General features: G+C 38.8%; 1 protein-coding gene across 3 annotated transcripts in view; it reads right to left on the reverse strand.

The window, feature by feature from the left end:
* Positions 1–17,768, reverse strand: part of DENND2B (DENN domain containing 2B) — a 172,114-nt gene extending 154,346 nt beyond the window's left edge. For 2 of the 3 annotated variants that reach the window (XM_027578978.1, XM_027578980.1), the window contains exons 1-2: positions 17,654–17,677; positions 663–729 (exon numbers count right to left, since the gene is read on the reverse strand). The gene's annotated coding sequence lies outside the window, so the exon portion shown is untranslated. Of the gene's footprint in view, positions 1–662; positions 730–17,653 lie in introns of all 3 variants that reach the window. The other variant, XM_027578979.1, reaches the window with a different exon arrangement.
* Between the last annotated feature and the right edge of the window lie 68 nt (positions 17,769–17,836).

The following is a 17,836-nucleotide window of genomic DNA, read 5'->3' on the forward strand; positions in this document are numbered from 1 at the left end:
ATATCTACATAGAATTTTTTTTAAGATTTTATTTATTTATTTGAGAGAGAGAGAAAAACAGCATGAGAGGGGAGAGGGTCAGAGGGAGAAGCAGGCTCCCCGTTGAGCCAGGAGCCCAATGTGGGACTCAATCCCAGGATTCTGGGACCATGACCTGAGCTGAAGGCAGTCGCCCAACCAGTTGAGCCACCCAGGCACCCACCTACATAGAATTTAAAGGGGGAAAGTAACTTAGTACTCCTGATAAGAATAATTAACATAAATTACAAGATTATTAATAAAGATCTTAAGAACCATATGTTTTAAGATAAATGTTATTTTTGTCAAGATGGTAAATCTCATTTGGATTTCAGTGATTATTATTTTAAGTGTTATAATTGGGATTTTAACATAAAGCTACAAATAAATTATTAGTTTGTTATTCTCTTTTTCTCTCTCCCTCTCAAAAAAAATTAATAAAAAGTGGGGCACCAGGATGGCTCAGTCCATTAAGCATTCAACTCTTGATTTCAGCTCAGGTCATGATCTCGAGGCTGTGAAATCAAGCCTCACGTCAGGCTCTGAACTGGGCATGGAGCCCGCTTATGATTCTCCCTCTCTCCCTCTCCCTCTCAATTAAAAAAAAAAAAAAGTTAATGTATTAACTGAACTGTTTTACTCACCCCCTTGTTCAGAGTAGAATCTGTGTCCTTGCCTGAAGACCATGCAGTGCCTTTCACTCCTCCCTTCCTAAGTGCATGAGAGATATAATAGATAAAATCAAGGATTTTTTTCCCTATAATCAGCTTGCAAAAAGGTTCAATCTGACCTAGGTCCTTTTATTTTTTTGCACTGTAATGCCATTTGGGGTTTTATTCCAAATACCAGGCTATTTATTATTTATTTAAAGCAAATATGAGGATAGCATGATTGATGATACTGGGCAGGCTGGACCAGAGTGAGAATAAAGAATAAGATCAGATGCCGGCTATTCTTCAGATGGACAGGAAACAAGAAAAGGCTCAGAAGGCTAGAAGTTCTCCTCACTCAGATGGCTTGCTGAATGGTCCTTTTTCCTTCTCTCAGGAGCTTGAAGATAATTTTTGATTGGGAGAAATTAAAGTCTAAAAATTTACTGATTTGAAACAGTAGTTCTTGATCTTTGTTCCAATGGTATCAGTTTTAGATCTAAACAAATATCCCTAGATTAAAGAATGATTTACCTTTGGGGCGCCTGGGTGACTCAGTCAGTTAAGCCTCTGCCTTCAGCTCAGGTCATGATCCCAGGGCCCTGGGATTGAGTCCCGCATCGGGCTCCCTGCTCAGCGGGGAGCCTGCTTCTCCCTCTCCCACTCCCCCTGCTTGTGTTCCCTCTCTCTTTCTCAAATAAATAAATAAAATCTTAAAAAAGAAGAATTATTTACCTTTGTCACTAATTTTGGGCAAAAGCATCCCTGAAATAAGAATTGTGAGAATGTGATACCTTCCAGTCATTTTCCATATTACTTCCCAAAAAAATGAACCCGTAGCAAATGAGAAAAAAAAAGGGTATAGCTATTCATTTCATTTCTTTATTTAAACATCTGCAAAAAACTGTTCTTGACATCATGTAGAATAAAAGAGAGTAGGTCATATAAGCATATCTAAAATCTAGTGAGGAAGGTATATATAAACAACAAGTCAGAATAAAATATGTGGTATAAAATAGATAAAGAGGAGGAAATACAGGAATTTGCAGAAGTAGTAGAGTTTCTTACCAAGGACTGAAGGAAGGAAGGTTGGAACTCAACCTTAAATAATTGTTAGAATTTCTATTTCAATAAATAGAAAATAAAGGGAGAAATTCAAAACGAAAGGAATTGCCTCAACCATGAAATACTAACTTTAAGAACAGTGACTGCTCCTCATTTAACTAGAGTAACAAAGGCTAAGAAGGCACATTAGGTGGAAAACAGTTTGGCAGTTCCTCAAAAAGTTAAACATAGAATTACTGTATGACCCCCAATTCCAGTCCTAGGCATACACTGCAAGGATTGAAAACAGGTGTCCAAATAAATAATTTTGTACATGAATTTTCATAGCACTAGTCACAATAACCAAAAGGTAGAAACAACCCAAGTGTCCATCAATAGACAAACTGATAGACAAAATGTAGTATATTCATATAACAAAATATTATTTGGCCACAAAAAGGAATGAAGTACTGATACATCCTACAATATGGATGAACTTGGAAAACATTATATATGTGAAAGAAGACAGACACAAAAGGTCATACTGTATGATTCCATTTATATGTACTATCCAAAATAGGTAAATCCATAGAGACAAAAAGATTAGTGGTTGCCAGGGGATGGAGGGAGGGAAAATGGGTAAGGGGTCTCCTTCGGGGGTGATGAAAATGTTTTAGAACTAGACAGAAGTGATGGTTGCACAACATCATGAATGTAATTAATGCCACTGAACTGTACATCTTTAAATGGCTAATTTTTATGAAGTTATATGAGGGCCTCCTCAACTTTTAAAAAAATATGTAGACATGGGTCTGCAGTAGATACAACAAATGCTTACTAATATTCTTCCCAGTCCCCAGAAGTTTATATGTTCCACTCACCCTGCAGTTAGGCAGGGCCATGGGCTGTGAGCAGAAATGACACATGTCACTTCCAGGTCAAAGTATTTAAGAATGAGTGAGAGGGGCACCTGGCTGCTTCAGTCAGTACAGCATGCAACTCCTACACTTGGGGTCGTGAGTTCAAGCCCCACGTTGGATGTGGAGCCTACCTTAAAAAAAAAAAAAAAAAGAATAAGAGATGTGCATGCCTCTCTTCTCCAACCACAAAACTCCAAAGCCATGTAAGACAATGGGGCAGAATGGATCACTGAATAAACAAATGCTTCCCTATTGACCCATGCTGGACATGTTGTAGGAGCAAGAAATAGACTTTTATTGTCTTAAGCCACGGGGTTGTTACTGCAGCATAAGCTAAACCTACTCTGAGAGGATCAGATCTAGGAAGGCCAGGAAAGCAATATTAAGAAATTTGAATCTTATTCTGAAGGGCAATGTTTTTGAGGAAAAAAGTAACATGATATGCATTTGAGGAAAATAATTCTAGAGGCAATGTGCAGCCTAAGTTAGAAACAAAGACAGTCTTTGGCCTTTTGTGCTCATCAGAAAACGCCTGAGAACTATAGTCAACTTCCAATTCCTTTATATTTCTATAAAAAATAAAATATGTGTTCTCAGAGGGGAAAATCATCTGAGGAGTTTGTAAAAATGCAATGCTGTAGTCCAGGATATCTCTATAGAGATTCTGATTCAGAATCTCCAGAGGTAGGGTCTAGACATTTATAACTGAAAAAAGTTCTATGGGAGATTCTAGACTACAGGTTAGAGTCAAGGAGAAGATGTCTACTAGTTCAGAGATGAACAATGTTACATGCTTAGTGGATTCAAATAAACATTATAATAGAATAACTATTTTCTTGACAAATGGAATGATAAATGCTTAGGGAGTTTCTGTTAAAATAATCAGTTACGAAAAGGTTACTCACATTAACGTTTGTATAGTCATAGTTATGGTTTTGAAAATTTAAACATCAGTAAGGGTGGGGGGACCGTTTGTATGCATCTACTCTATTGCTAAGTGGTAGCCTACCCCAGCATCTTTGATAGGCTGGGAAACATGGCTGACACGCTAGAGTCAAAGGACTGGAAAGCCAAGCTCCTCCCAGCACTCACATCTATCTTATTCTCCTTCCTTTCCTCTTTTCTTTTCTTGCAGGATAAACTAGCATTCCATTCTGTCTTTAGTTCCTTCCTCCTCACTGGGTATCTAACTCATCAGCCAACTTTCAAGTCATCAAGACTTAAAGAGCCAAGATTTAAGGGCTGAAAAAGTCTGGGTTACAGATACATTGGAAGCTGTCACTCTAAACTTCGTGTGTGTGTGTGTGTGTGTGTGTGTGTGTGTGTGTGTGTGTGTGAGATTTACTACCAAATGTGATTTATTAAGAGACTCAGCTTTCCAGCATACAGATTTTTTTTTTTTTTGAAAATTTTACATAAGTAAAATTTGAGAGAGAGAGAGAGCATGAGGCAGGGGGAGAAACAGCAGAAGAAGGAGAAACAGACTCCCCGTGGAGCAGGGAGCCTGACATGGGGCTCAATCCCAGGACAGCTCAAACCCAGCTGAAGGCAGACACTTAACCAACTGAGCCACCCAGGTGCCCCTAGCATGCAGATTCTGATATTGTGAAGAAATAGATCTTTTGCCAACCAAAATTCAGTTTTGCAAAAACAAATCTTCAGAGCATCTCAGGAAAAAATGATCTCTGATAAACAGCATTGAAGTTGAATGACAAAAAGTACCTTTACCTTTTCTGAAACCTTACTGAAAGATGCAAAAGAAATGGACAGGCTTCACTAAAAACCTCCTCCCAATACTGACTACTGCTCAACTATCCTTTTTACTTATTCTTAGTGATTTAGATTCTTTTCTTGCTTTCCACAGCAACTGTTCCAAGTTGGTATATTTTCAAGACTTCTGTCAGCAGGCAACTTGCCTTCACTGCTGAAAAAGCAAAGGTGTGACTCCCTCAACACTCCTCTATGTCCTCTCCTATGCTCTCCCCACCGCTTCCTTTCAAAGAATGACCTATGCTATGTTGGATCTTCTGTTTCCTGTATCTCATGTCTTCCTCCTTCTTTTTCTATCCCTTTCTCTCAAGTAGGCTCCACACCCAGCATGGAGTTCAATGTGGGGCTTGAACTCACAACCCTGAGATCAAGACCTGAGCTGAGATTGAGAAGGGGACACTTCACTGACTAAGCCACCCAGGTGCCCCTTTTTCTATCCCTTTTGTAAGTACCTACTCCAATAGTTTTCTGAAAAAGGATGTATAAGAGGTAAAAAAATTTTTTGATACTTTCCAGGGCTGAAAATGATTTCAAACTATTCTCCCATTGGACTGACAGTTTAGCTGGGTAAAGAATTCTAGGTAAAAAATACTTTTGATTCAGATTTTACCTTTTTAATGTTTTTTTAAAAGATACTTATTTGAGAGAGAGAGCACATAAGTGTGCTAGCAGGGGGAGGGGAAAAGGAGGAGGGAGAGGGAGAGAACCTCAAGCAGACTCCGCACTAAGCACAGAGCCCCTCATGGGGCTTGACCACATGACCCTGAGATCATGATCTGAACTGAAACCAAGAGCCAGACACTCAACCAACTGAGCCACTCAGGCAGATTTTAGAAGATGTTGCTCCATTAGACACATGCTTTCTAATATTGCAGCTGGGAAATATAATGTTGTTTTTTGATTTTTGTTTTTTGGTTTTTTTTGTCTCCGGAAGCTTGTAGGTTCTTTTTTACCTGAAATTTCATAGTGATGCACCTGGGTATGGGTACTTTTCAAACACTGTTCTAAGGCACATAGTAGGCCCTTTTAATCTGGAAGCTCATATCCTTTATTTAGTCCCAATAAATTTCTTATTTATTTTTATAAATTTCCTCCCCTAATTTTCTCTAATTTCTCTTTCTAGGACTCCTATTTATACGTTGGATCTCCTAGACTGATCTCTTAATTGTTCATCTATCTTTTTCTTTTACCTGATGGGGAATTTTGCATATTTTTCCTTCTAACTCTTCTATCAAACTCTACATCTTATCACTGACTTCAGGCAGTTTATGCTCAAACTCATAAATAACTTGTCATTCCCCGAAAATGTCAAGAAAGTTAACACTTTTGATAGGCCCAGTTCTTCAGTAAAGCTTTCTCCTACCCCTAGGCAGAATGAAGTACTCCCTCTCTTTATACCCAAGGCACAGTTCATAGCCCATAACACCTGTTTACAAGTATTGTTCACCATAACCCAATCTGTTGATTCCTCTAGAATGTGCACCTCTTGAAGGTGTATCCATCTTCATCTAGTAAATGGCAGTTACCGAATAAATATCTGTTGTATTACAGTAATTTCTGTTTTTAAAAGTATTTTATTTATTTTAGAGAGGGAAAATGAGTGCATGAGTGCAGAGGGATAGAGCGGGTGGGGTGGAGAGGCAGAGGGGAAGGGAGAAGGACAAGTAAACTCCCCACCGAGCACAGCGCTCTACTCAGGGCTCATTCCTGAGATCCTGACTTCAGCTGAAACCAAGAGTTGGATGCTTAACAGACTGAGCCACCCAGGCGCCCCTACAGCAATTTCAAAAGAATATATAGTATAAATATTTGACTATGTAATCATTAGCTAAGTAAAGAATGTAACCAGAAACCTAACCCACTAGAAAAAATTACATGAGCTTAAAAATGCACCTGTGGATATTTTTAATCTTAAAAGATGATTATTTTTAAACCAAACATTCCCAATCTTATCCAAAGGCACATTCTTCATAGTTACTTACACAAACGCAAATTCAGAATTTAAAAAGCTAATTCACTTTTAAATCATCTGTTTACCTAAGCAGGCCACCTGAACAGTTTCCTTAGAATTACAGAATATAGGGGCGCCTGGGTGGCTCAGTCGTTGGGTGTCTGCCATCAGCTCAGGTCATTGGTCCCAGGGTTCTGGGATCAAGCCCCGCGTCAAGCCCCACATCGGGCTCCCTGTTCAGCGGGAGGCCTGCTTCTCCCTCTCCCACTCCCCCTGCTTGTGTTCCCTCTCTCACTGTCTCTCTCTCTGTCAAATAAATAAATAAAATCTAAAAAAAAAAAGGAATACAGAATATATTTGTTGTTGTTGTTGCTTGGAATAACCAAAAATAAAACAAAAAAGGCAAAAAAGAAATCTCTTTAAAATATATCACCCATATAAAAGTGTTAGTAATGGGTAACCAACTCTCTAGTAATTTTTTCCAGAAATGTTAAGTGATTAAAGAGTAAGGGACAGAAAGACACTCCTGAACACTAACTACTACACAGCTACTTGAAGGCATTACAAGGCTGAATAAAGAATGTTCATTCGTATACAGGGATTTAAGCGCTGTTATGGGCTTTTTGTTTACTTTAGTTTTGGTTTGATTTTCTTTTTAAAACTATGCCCTAATGCCAAATCTTACATTTTTTTTCTTTTTCCTGTTGAACTGATGCTATGTTAAGATATAAGCACAAACATCTCATAAGTGTTCTAAATCCATCCAATTGTTTGAGAAGGCATACGTGCTAGACCAATGAAGCCAAAACATTAGAGCTAGGAATTTTGATGAAGATAATAATTGCTTACAGACCAGCTTGTTTTAACTTGCTGAACAAAGAACACAATTTTATACCACATTTTCATCACAGGCTTCTTCTCTGCATAATCACTACTATAATGAACACTTTCAAAAGGGAGATTATCTACAGGTTAAAGAGTAAGGAAGTTATCAATTAGATTCCATCATCTTCAAAATTTCACTTACTCAAACTTTATATTAATTAAAAAAAATTTTTTTGCTGGCCTAAGCACTGTTTTGAATCTTTACAAACCATTTGTTTAGTGTGCACAGCATAAATCTAAGAACGAAGACACTCGGTTAATTTCTAATACTGCCCTAGATGGCTCTATCACCTTGGATAATGTCAATAACTTATTTGTGCCTTAGTTTATTTCTAGGACATCCCTATATAGCAAAACATTTTCATCTTTCTCACATCTGAAAGCGGAATTCAGGCTCCGTGCCTATGTCAGGAGTTACTCCTTCTCCCATTAAGTTACTCTCATCACTTGCAGGCCCCTGCAGTAATTCAATACTCAGCCAATATTTGTTAAGGACCTACTCTGGGAGGGGAGTGCGGCGGAGGTGAGGATGAGCTCAGTCTCTGAGAGGACAGTAACACTAGTTTCCTGACTAACAGAGAGGATTGTCTCATTCTGCTTGTTTCACCCAACTCTGGATTTCCTATTCTTTACTTCCTCTGGAATACATAGCTGGAAGTCCTAAAAATATGGTGGTGTAGATTCACAGAATTGGACTGAGGCCATCAGTCAGTAATCAGATTGCTCCTGGGCGAGGCAGTCTGGGAGTCAACATGGTTTCAAGACAGAGGTAAGAAGTCATGGAAGGGACCAACGTCACCAATTCACAAGACCAAGATAACTCTTTGTGCATGGCACCAGTGGTGACCCTAGCTTTGCTGAATCATTTTGCCCTTATAACCCAGCCTCTAAGACAGAACTCTCTGGACTTTGGACTATGTTGATTTTTGATTCCCTTAATGTAGGGAGCCATTCATCTCAGCCCATAAGCCTTCAGTATCAGTTGTGTAAAAGCAGGGCCATGTCTTCCGACTATGTCTGAAAACTTGTAAATTACAGAGAGAAAGGAAAGGTGGGAAATGAGAGACCTTTGTCGTCCAGAGTATCAAGGGGACAAATTCTAATGGGAGACCTTGAATTTGAGACTCCAAACTCTGGCCATGTGCTTATTGTTCCCTATCTACCCATCCCATTGGTGTTTGCATGCCTGTCTCCTGTTCTCTTTGTCTCTGATATGTTGCTTTCTCTAACCCTTGCCATTCAGAAGTCATCTTGTTCTGATCCAAGACCTTGTTCTGATTTTGGATCGGAACAAGAGGACCTAAATTTGCTCATATTTAACTGTAGTAGGTACCTCAAGTTATTATATCTTTCTGTATCTCAAATTTCTCATCTTTAAATTGATACATTTGCCATCATATTCCCTCAAAGTCCAAATTTCTCATCTTTAACTTAATACATTTGCTATCATATTCCCTCAAGGATACATTTATACTCAATTGAAATAATATGCATTCTGGGATCACAATAAAGCTATAATATGCTCCTGTATTCCTAACTATATATAAGTATTAAAAACATTTAAAAATATTAAAAACAAATTGACTCCCTAAAAGGAATTAAAATTTTGAGTAATTTATTTTTTAAAAGATTTTATTTATTGGGGCACCTGGGTGGCTCAGTTGGTTAAGTGACTGCCTTCAGCTAAGATCATGATCCTGGAGTCTCAGGATCAAGTCCTGTATCAGACTCCCTGCTCAGTGGGGAGTCTGCTTCTCCTTCTAACCCTCCCCCCTCTTGTGCTTTATTTATTTGAGAGAGAGAGAGAGAGAGAGAGAGACTATAAGCAGGGGGGCAGAGGGAGAGGGAGAATCAGGCTCCCCACTGAGCAGGGAGCCTGACTGTAGGGCTCCATCCCAGGACCCTGGGATCATGACCTGAACCGAAGTCAGACGCTTAACCAACTGAGCCACCCAGGTGCCCCAACTTTATTTTTTAAATATAATACCTACCCCACTTCCCAAAATATTTCTGAAATGTTATATGAAAAGAAAAAGAAAAATGTTATAAGTAAATTAAATAGAGCATACCCTTCAGAAGAAACTCAATAGTGGGTTCTGTTTCTTAACAAAGAAGGATTTTGAAAATGTTAACAATTATCCCATGATTAAACTTATGGGAAAGGAATATTCTAATTACATTGGCTTAACTCACTTTAAGGCTTTGATGTCTCTGCTAGTGGATTACTAAAACAGATGCATTTTTTTTTAAGAATTTAAAGACACAAGAATTTTCATTGTGCTGATATAAAGAGTAGACTCTGAAGTGTCATATAAAGTATGCTTCTAAAATTTAAAGGAGTTAAAGGAGATTCCTCATCTCAATTCCTAGGAGATGCTGTATCTGTAAGGGTAAACAGAAGCAAATAGTTTTCTGAAATTGTGCCAAGGCTACATGTCAACTGCCTGGCAGGAAATGCTTTTGGAGGGCCTAGATAAACACACCATCATTTTTTTTTTTTTTTTGGAAAAATCTTCTCCTGTAGATTCTTACAGAGCAAATGTACTGAGTTTAAACTAGCTTCATAAACACAATAAGCAGAAAAGGATTTTTATTTTTTTTTATTTTTTATTTTTTTTTTAAAGATTTTATTTATTTATTTGAGAGAGAATGAGATAGAGAGAGAGAGAGCATGAGAGGGGGGAGGGTCAGAGGGAGAAGCAGACTCCCTGCTGAGCAGGGAGCCCGATGTGGGACTCGATCCTGGGACTCCAGGATCATGACCTGAGCCGAAGGCAGTCGCTTAACCAACTGAGCCACCCAGGCGCCCCAGGATTTTTAAATTGTGGTACCTATAGGATCTATGTCAATTAAGTGATCTGTCCTTCATTTTTAACATACATGAACCTCACTTTTCAGAAAGCATAGACTCAACACATGCTTATTGAAATTGTGTTAAACCTTATCTTTCCATAATTTTCATTATGATTTTGGTGAAGCTTTATCTTACGAGAAATTTTCATTTAGCAGTAGCTCTTCCCGGGGTCCTAGGATTGAGTTCTGCATCGGGCTCCCAGCTCTTCGGGGAGACTGCTTCTCCCTTTGCCTCTACCTCCCTCTCTCTGTGTCTCTCATGAATAAATAAAATCTTAAAAAATAAAATAAAATAAATGAAAGCAGTAGATTTTAATATTTTAGCATTATACAATGATATTTTCTTGCATTTATATAGCAAAGTGTTTTTCAAAATTATTTCACATCCATTATCTAAATTTTAATTTTAACATCTCATTTTCTAAGTGCTAGCATTGAGACCAAGCTAGGACTTATAAAATGAGATGTTAGCATAAAAATTAAGTCAAAGATTACGTTAGTCAGAAGACCACATCTAAAACCAATTAGTCTAAAACATTTTCTAGTACATTTCCCTAATGGACCCCCAAATCCAACTATTGTATTTACTAAAATCATCCCTTGACCTCACCTGACTTTTACTTTCTTAAACTGCAAAAAGGATGATGAGGCTCTAGCTGTTGACTCAGAACACCTACTATTAGCTGGAGAGATCTTCTGCCTTGTGTCAAGCCTAGTCAGCCCTTTTGTGCCTCCTCCCTCCACAAGCCTGCTTGCTCTGTTTGGCTACAATCTCAACCACCCATCTTCTTTTCCTCCTTTCTCATACTGAAAGCATCCTCTGCCCCACTCACCTTATGCCCAATCTTGCCCAGTCCACAGTAGAGAGTAAAATTTCCCTGGCCCAAGTAACAAAGTAATATGAAAGTAAAATGAAACATAACCTCTCTACATGCCATACCTTGTCCTATAATCAAGTAACTTCAGATAATAATGTGAGCCACCTCAACTTTGGGGTCCTTCTTCACATTCTACAGCCACCAGGCATAACTTCCAATAGCCCCCAAACCTGCTCCTTTCTCCCAAACAGGACAATATTGCCTTAGTTACTATTGGGCCGCATAGGGAAAAAAAAATACAGAAACTTTGTGTGTAGACCATTTTATGTTCTTTCCACAATGTGAAGAGGATGGTATATGACTAGAAAAAAGGTCACAAAACTGAAGGATACAAATATTTGAGTGTAAACAGCATATTTTAAATAATATAATCACCCTATTATCTCTTAAAATTTTTAAATGTATTTCTATTATTTCTTAAAATGGGTACACCTATAATTATAATTAGGTAAACTTACTACAGGCCAGGGCATATAACTAAAGTTTACTCTAAAATTGTTATAATTCTAACCCTGGAAATTTGGCTTCCTACTCAACTTGTGAGAGCTTCCTGAAATGGAAATACATTCCAACAGCAATATAGAACAAAGACGGGAGCCTGGGTGGCTTGGTCAGTCGTTAGGCGTCTGCCTTCAGATCATGATCCCAGGGTCCTGGGGTCCAGCCCCGCATCAGGCTCCCTGCTCTGCTGGAGGCCTGCTTCTCCCTCTCCCACTCCCTCTGCTTGTGTTCCCTCTCTCCCTGTGTCTCTCTCTCTGTCAAATAAATAAATAAAACCTTTAAAAATATATATATAGAACAAAGACTTAATACATGACCACTGAACAAATAAAGGAATACTGACAGAAATAATAAATTTCATCCTAAAAGAATATATAAAAGTAAACTTAAAAAAGTCAAGAATTACATTTTAAAAGGCTAGGAAGGATATAACATTGGAAGGGAACAGTAAGATCTAAATATTAATTTTTTAAAAAGCTGCTGCATCTGTCAGGATATATTTTGTCAGTTTTTAGGACATTAAAACTCTACATAGGGACAATTCCAGAATGATGGAGTAAGGAGTTTGGCAAATCATCTCTCCAAAGCAACAACAAAACTATACAAAATTGTCAAAATAAGCATTTTGGCAATTTGGGGGGTGGGGAGAGGAAATTGACTAGAGGTACACAACAGATTGAAAAGCATTTATTTTATAAATAAATAAATAATAAAACTGCTGAACCTCTGTGAGGAAAGTGGGCATCTGGGACATCAGAGACCGTTCCCATTCCCTATCCCTGACCCCAGCGCCAACACAATAGTTCTGTTAAGACAGGACAAGTCATGAGGACCAGCAGTTCTGCTGTTGGAGGCAATGACTCGATTTGGTGCCCAGGGTATTGTCGGAAACAAGGGACCTTAGAAAATAAGTAGTAAACAATCGGGAAATCTCAACATCACAGCTGGCTGAGACTGTAGTATTGGCTGGGGCAAGCAATAGACCAGCCAGAAATTTAACAATTTGATCCAGGGAACAAGCTATTCATAGTGGACCTTAATAAACTCTCATGCATGTAACCTGGGTGGTCTGGAAGGTATGCACGGGTCCTAAGTATGCTCTGCCGGAATGCGAGGCCTTGCACACAACAGAAAATAAAAGTTGTAGCAGACTTGATGTTGTGTTCCCCAACCTGTACGCAGATCATCTGGTAAACCTCTTAAACCTTGAGTTAGGCAAAGATTTCCTAGCTACCAAAAGTGCAATCCATGAAAGAAAAAAATTAAGAAAGTGGACTTCATCAACATTTAAGATGTTTGTGTTTCGATAAACACCATTAAGAAAATGAAAGACATGACACAGACTGGGAGAAAATACACATACATCACACAGCTGATAAAGAATTCTTGGTCAGAACAAGAATAATAACTTACAACTCAATAATAAAAAAGCAAGCCAATTTAAAAATGGGCAAAAGATATGAATAGACATTTCACAAAAGAAGAAATAGGAATGGCTAATAACTGTAAGAAAACGTGCTCAATATTAATAGTCATTAAGGAAATGCAAATTAAAATCACAATGAGATAGTACTTTATACCCACTAGAATGACTATAATCAAATGATAAACAATCAACAAGTATTGAGGAGGATGTGGAAAAACTGGAACCTTTGTACCTCACTTATGGAAATGTAAAATGGTACAGCCACTTTGGAAAAGAGTTTGGCAGGGCGCCTGAGTGACTCAGTGGTTAAGCGTCTGCCTTCGGCTCAGGTCATGATCCCAGTGTCCTGGGATCGAGTCCCACATCAGGCTCCCTGCTCGGCAGGAAGCCTGCTTCTCCCTCTCCCACTCCCATTGCTTGTGTTCCTGCTCTCGCTATCTCTCTCTCTGTGTCAAATAAAATCTTAAAAAAAGAGAGAAAGAAAAGAGTTTGGCAGTTTCTTAAAATATTAAACATAAATTTACCATTTCACTCAGCAATGCCACTCCTAAGTATCTCCCCGAAAGAAATGAAAACCTGTATCCAAACAAACCCTTGTACCCAATCTTTCATCGCATCATTACTCATAATAGTCCCTGAGTGGAAACAAGTAAAATGGCTATTAACTAGTGAATGGATAAACAAAATGTAGCATATTCATATAATGGAATATTATTCAATCCTACACAGGAGTGAATTACTGATACCTGCTACAACATGGATGAGCCTGAAAAACATTATGCTAAGTGAAAGCCAGACAAAAAAGGTCACATACTGTATGATTCATTTATCCACACTGCCTAGAAAAGGCAAATTTATAGAAACAGCAAGCAGAATACTGGTTGCCTGGGTCTAGAGGTAGGAGATAAGACTAACTGCATATGGTAAGCACAGGGATCTTTTTCAGTTAATGAAAATGTTCCAAAACCGGATTGTGGTGATGTTTGCAAAATTCTATAAACTTATTAAAATTTATTGAATTGTACACTTTAAAACAGGTGAATATAACAGTAAGTTATACTTCAATTCAATAAAGTCATTTTTTAAAACTCCACCTGATTCCAACTATTTATATCTACCAAAATTACCATTCCTTTAATCTCTGATAGTTTTTTAAATGACAAAACTTTTCCCTAATCATTCCTGCTCTGCAATCAATTTTTTAACTTCCAATTTCTTAACAGGTTGTGAAACCTAATTCTCAGAACTTTGATCCATTTTCTTTAATCTGTATAATCAAGATGACAATTTTGATAATGAGTTTCTTTCACTCCCCAAAAACCCAATGGGTTGATGTAATCAGGCAAAATGAATGATCTAATGACTCAGTCTATAATACTACTTTACAAAGCTGTAATGATTCTAAAGCTTCCTAAGTCTGCTGAAGAAATAAAAATACCACCTGTCAAATAAAATGATTTATACATTCTCTGGTATGTACAGTATAAATCATTGTCTAACTCTGGCATGATACCCACTTTTACATCATAAGTTTTTAACCCTTTTTTGCCCTCTTCATGTGGAGAAACATAATTTACATTTGCTCTTCACTAAACTTTTTTTCTCCTCAAGAAGTCCCAAACACAGCACCAATCTCTTTCCTCAGATTTCAGGAATAAAGATGTCCTCCAACCCATCTATTCCCCGAAATATAACCTAGACAACATCTGTGTGTTCTCTGTAATGTATCTACCCTTGTGAAGAGAGAAATCAGGGAAGACTTACACCAACAGTTTGTTTTTCCACTGATGATCAAATTCATTCCTGATCCTATGCCCTCCCTCTATTTGCTGTTCCATTTCCAAGTCTCTTTAAGAAGTACCTGGCTTGGGATGCCTGGGTAGTTCAGTCGGTTAAGCATTGGACTCTGAGATCAGGTCATGACCTCAGGGTTGTGAGATGGAGCCCCATGTCGGGTTCCACGCTTAGTGCAGAGCCTGCTTAAGATTCTCTCTCCTTCTCCCTCTGCCCCTCCCCAGTCTTACTCTCTCTCTCTCACTCTAAAAAACAAAACAAAAACCATTTAAAGAAGCACCTGGCTTGGGCTGTGTTTGATCCACAAAGGGCCTGATTGTAGGTCATGTTTCATCATCATTCCTATTGAATCTTAAAAAAGAGAAAAAGGATTCTCTCACTTTGTGGTTTAAGGTTCAAATCTTGAAATTATAATGTATAAATATATTTATAAATACAAAAATAAATGCAAAGACTTAATTTCATGTCAGTCTTTAGGCTTTAGTTTCATTCTAAGCATCTTCTTTCCCATATATTTCTAAATGTTAAATTCTGGGAAAATTAGTTATAACTGAATATTCATTATATTCATTAAAGTATGTAGGTAGATCTTTTTTTAAGAAGCCAACTCTTATCTGGTCTAACAGGGATCTATTTAAATAAAAAATTAAGTCAGTAAATTCAACAAATGCCTATTGAACCCATACTGCTTAACAAGCCCTGGATATTTAGGGATAAATTAGGAACAATTTCCACCTTCAAGGAGTTCATAAACTGTTGGGGGGAAATGAACCATAACTACATATAATTTAAATCAGATTGAGATAAGTACCTCAAAATTAAAAAAAAAAAAGTCATGGAAACAGAGGTTGCACCTGGAAATAGCAGAAGATTTCAAAAAGTTGACTTGACAAAAAGAAAGTAAGGCTTCAGCTGGAATGGAATTGGGATGGGAGGTAGTAATAGAATCCTCGGGAAGAGAGCCAAGTGACATGAGGTAATGACATAGTATCAGGTAAGGGAGGACATATTGGGAGACAAGGCTGAAGTCTGATTAAGATAATAATATTAGCTAATATTTATTGAGCATTTACTATGTGCCAAGTTCTATTCAAAGCACTTTATTTGTATTAATTTGATCCTCACAACCTTAGGATATACTATTATTATTCCATTTTAAAGGTGACAAAACTGAGATAGAGAACAGTTATATAATCTGTTCAGAGTTACACAGATTCAGCTAAGTTATGAAGCCAGGATTTTGAAATACATAAATAAGAAAAACAAACTCTTGTCTCACCCCCAACCACATTCATTATAAAAGCAGTTAACAGGTATTTAAAATATCTCTTCTCTTATTAGTTCCTGGGCCATAATTCCAGACTTTGCTCAAATGCCTCCTTCTCTAAAAATCCCTTTCTTGATCTCCCCAACTGAATGATATCTCTTTCTCCTCTAAGCTTCATAATACTTTGTATTAATCTTATAGCAACAGCTTATGAACAAAATCTTAATATTTGGTTCCTAGCATTACAGATTTTATGTGCATCATTCTCTCTTTTTTATTCTGCTTCAGCCTGATTCACTTTCTATTCTCCACAAGTCCTAGGATGGTGCTTGGAGCATTATAATGCTAGCTAAATCTGTGGAGCACTTACTCTTTGCAAAGCATTGTGTTAAGCATTTTCAAGGAATTCTCACAAAATGCTTACAGCAACTCAATTCCTAATTCACTGCATTCAATAGCTATTTTTAGCCCCTTCTGTGACAGATGAAATAATAGCTGCACCTTAAACTCAGTAAACAAAACAGATATGGCCCTCACTCTCAAGAAGCTCACAGTCCAGGAGATTGGTACTCTTGGTATCCCTGAGTATCGAGAAGAGGAAAAGTGAGGTTCGAAGAAGTTAAGTAACTTATTCGCCCACAATCACACAGCAAAAAAGTGGCAGAGTCTGAACTCAAACCCAGATCACCAGACTAGATATTCGGGACCCTGTGCGCCTAACCACTATGTTCTGAAGGAGGCGTTTGATAAACATTACTGAAGGAAAAGTTTTATGAAAAATATCCCCATGGGGCACCTGGGTAGCTGTCGTTAAACGTCTGGCTTCGGCTCAGGTCATGAGCCCAGGATCGAGCCCCACATCGGGCTCTCTGCTCCACGGAGAGTCTGCTTCTCCCTCTCCCACTCCCCCTGCTTGTGTTCCCTTTTTTTCTGTGTCTCTCTCTGTCAAATAAATAAATAAAATCTTAAAAAAAAAAATATCCCCATGATAATGAAGACTTTTACTCAATTTCTTTCCGTGAGAGGAGAGCAGGAAATGAGCAACAATGCCGACGGAGGTCGCAGTAGTATCCTGGGGTAGCCCGGGAACTGCGGATCAAGCCAACTGCTGAGGAGACTCGCTCAGCGTTGAAGATTTCCTAGCGTCCCTTAAAGTGACCCCCACTGAGCAGTATCCCTTAAAAGGGTTCTTCCTGAACATCAAAGCTTTGCTGTGCGCAGTGTCGGGTAGCAAAGTCATTAATTAGCAGCGAGACCTTGAGCTATACGGTCTATCAGATAACCCAGAGGCGTGTAGGAGTGAAGTGCAAGGTAACGATGTGGTGCAACTATTCTTGAAAGGTAGGTTCAACTCCAGCCCCTAGAAGAGGCTTCCAAAAATGTGTGAGTCCGTCCTTCCCACTGGAGTGAGGAAGCTGCCATGAGAGGATTATGGGGCTGTACAGACAACTCAGGCACCCCTCAGGCCCTGAACAGCTGCCATCTGGCGGAGGGCGTCCCATTGCCCACAGCCGCCTGGCGAAACTCTTCTCCAAGAGCCACCTTGGCAGCTGCACTGTTTGACCTCTCCTACTCATTTCCTCAAACAAAAGGGATTTTTACAATAGCGATATTCCAAGATATAAACCAGGCAGCAAGAGTCGCCTGGAGGCAGGTGTCTAATCCCCCACAATTTCTTAGGCCAACCGGAGACCACCTGACTTTACACCGGCTCCACCGTGTTTGGCGTTGGAGACCACCGCGAAGGGCGACGCCCACAGCCCAGGGGCTCTCCGGAAGGAGCAGACAGGTCGCCCCCCCGCCGCCAGCTAGACTCTGGCCCCCACGCCCCGCACGCCGCCAGGCCCCGCCCCTGCGCCCGACAGTTAGCCCGGCAACC

The sequence above is a fragment of the Zalophus californianus genome, chromosome 11 (assembly GCF_009762305.2).
Source record: "Zalophus californianus isolate mZalCal1 chromosome 11, mZalCal1.pri.v2, whole genome shotgun sequence".
Taxonomy (NCBI): Eukaryota; Metazoa; Chordata; class Mammalia; order Carnivora; family Otariidae; genus Zalophus; species Zalophus californianus.